Below are 2,500 nucleotides of genomic sequence, written 5' to 3' on the forward strand. Positions count from 1 at the left end.
CCAAGGCAAACGGACCGGACGAGCCGACCGATTGGTTTTGATCTAATAAAAGCGTCCCTTCCATCTCTGGTCGGGACTCTGTTTGCATGTATTAGCTCTAGAATTACCACAGTTATCCAAGTAACGTGGGTACGATCTAAGGAACCATAACTGATTTAATGAGCCATTCGCGGTTTCACCTTAATGCGGCTTGTACTGAGACATGCATGGCTTAATCTTTGAGACAAGCATATGACTACTGGCAGGATCAACCAGGGAGCTGCGTCAACTAGAGCTGAGCAGCCGGCCGCCCGGGGGTGTGTCCCAGGGGCCCGCGCGAACACGCAAGCGTCCGCTCAATTATTCTGCAAACAGGAGGAGGCTGAGCTCCCCTGCACAATACACCTCGAAACCCTCTCAGGTCCCGGCGGCGCGCAGCGCCGTCCTAAGTACTTGGTCGGGTTCGAGAGAGGCGCAATCGCCCGGAGTTAGGCGAGTAGACGCTTTAGGTGCGACCACCCGTGCTCCCAACTGAGCTTGCCGCTGCCGACAGAGGCCCGGGAGCGTGCTGTCGTGGCATTGCCGGCGGGAGACAACACGCGCCACCTACGGTGACCGGCAGCTCCAACGCCAGCGCCACAGAAGGGCAAAGGCCCCACGTGGGTGCCGAAGCGAACTCTCCCAGCACAGCGCACGTGCCAACACGTCTGCACAACTGCGATACAAACCACCAGCGAGAACCGCTGGGGCGACCGAGCAGCAGACGGCGTCGCGGCGCCGAGTGCCGGGCGGCGGCGCATCCTCAACGCACACAGTCCTCAATCGGACCAGCACACTGCAGATGTCCACCGCGCTTCGCACCGGGCCGGCGAGGACCCACTTTGGCTGCACGGCGCCGCGCGCAGGGTGCCCCGGCGCGCAGCTGCGCCGCCTGCCGCGTCCGTCGGCCGGCGCGCCTGCCACTGGGCGCCCCCACCAGCCGGCTGTAGCGCGTGCGCCCACGCACCGCGCGGCCAGCACGCCGGGCGGCCCCCCCTCACCGGCCGGGGACAGTCCCACCCACCCACAGCCGCGTATCGCTTCACACCCAGATTCACATTCACGTTCGTTGGTATGGTGGGGACCGCTTCGTAGCTGTACCGATCGTTGCCCTCACAGATGTACCTCCAGCAAGGACAACCGCACCACAACGGGTTACCAGTTGTTCATTTGCGTAACGTCACCAGTAAACGTACACGTCCATCCCCGTTTGCAAAGTCAACTATTATTGCATGCCTGCCTGTCAGGTGTCAAGACACACTACATCCGCTCACATCCACGCAACAAAATGTGCCCGACTAGAGGGCACGTGGAAGGTGCCCCCGTACGTATGCGATGTCCATTGCGCGACCAACTGTCAACCGGCCTCTGTAGCATGTCGCAGATGTGGAACGCGGGGCACCGTGCTATCACATTGTGTGAGAAGAGACTACTACGTCTGCATACACGCGCCACTACATGAACAGACGGCTCATGCTGATCGCCATCCACTGCGTCCATTACTCCCACACGTCTCTATGGCGTACCACACTGCAATGCAGCTGTTATGGGGAGATGACACGTAGCTGTGTACACAACATTCTGAGCGGGTTGCGGTTGGACAATACATTAATGTAACGTGTCATATGCCAATTACAGAGCAGGGTAAGGCACAACTTGGGTTAGGTTAAGGCACAACTTGGGTTAGGTTAAGGCACAACTTGGGTTAGGTTAAGGCACAACTTGGGTTAGGTTAAGGCACAACTTGGGTTAGGTTAAGGCACAACTTGGGTTAGGTTAAGGCACAACTTGGGTTAGGTTAAGGCACAACTTGGGTTAGGTTAAGGCACAACTTGGGTTAGGTTAAGGCACAACTTGGGTTAGGTTAAGGCACAACTTGGGTTAGGTTAAGGCACAACTTGGGTTAGGTTAAGGCACAACTTGGGTTAGGTTAAGGCACAACGTGGGTTAGGTTAAGGCACAACGTGGGTTAGGTTAAGGCACAACGTGGGTTAGGTTAAGGCACAATGTGGGTTAGGTTAAGGCACAATGTGGGTTAGGTTAAGGCACAATGTGGGGGTAGATTGCGGTACAAATTGCATTACATTGCGGTGCAAATTGCATTACATTGCGGTGCAAATTGAGTTACATTGCGGTGCAAATTGAGTTACATTGCGGTGCAAATTGAGTTACATTGCGGTGCAAATTGAGTTACATTGCGGTGCAAATTGAGTTACATTGCGGTGCAAATTGAGTTACATTGCGGTGCAAATTGAGTTACATTGCGGTGCAAATTGAGTTACATTGCGGTGCAAATTGAGTTACATTGCGGTGCAAATTGAGTTACATTGCGGTGCAAATTGAGTTACATTGCGGTGCAAATTGAGTTACATTGCGGTGCAAATTGAGTTACATTGCGGTGCAAATTGCGTTACATTGCGGTGCAAATTGCGTTACATTGCGGTGCAAATTGCGTTACATTGCGGTGCAAATTGCGTTACAT

At 54.7% G+C, this 2,500-nt stretch overlaps 1 non-coding gene across 1 annotated transcript in view; it reads right to left on the reverse strand.

The window, feature by feature from the left end:
- The window catches only part of LOC126151162 (small subunit ribosomal RNA), a 1,909-nt gene extending 1,651 nt beyond the window's left edge, over window positions 1-258 (reverse strand). The window contains exon 1 of the ribosomal RNA XR_007531850.1: window positions 1-258. This exon is cut by the window's left edge and continues 1,651 nt beyond it. This is a non-coding gene — a ribosomal RNA (small subunit ribosomal RNA).
- Between the last annotated feature and the right edge of the window lie 2,242 nt (window positions 259-2,500).

This window comes from Schistocerca cancellata, unplaced genomic scaffold, assembly GCF_023864275.1.
Source record: "Schistocerca cancellata isolate TAMUIC-IGC-003103 unplaced genomic scaffold, iqSchCanc2.1 HiC_scaffold_1044, whole genome shotgun sequence".
Lineage (NCBI taxonomy): Eukaryota > Metazoa > Arthropoda > Insecta > Orthoptera > Acrididae > Schistocerca > Schistocerca cancellata.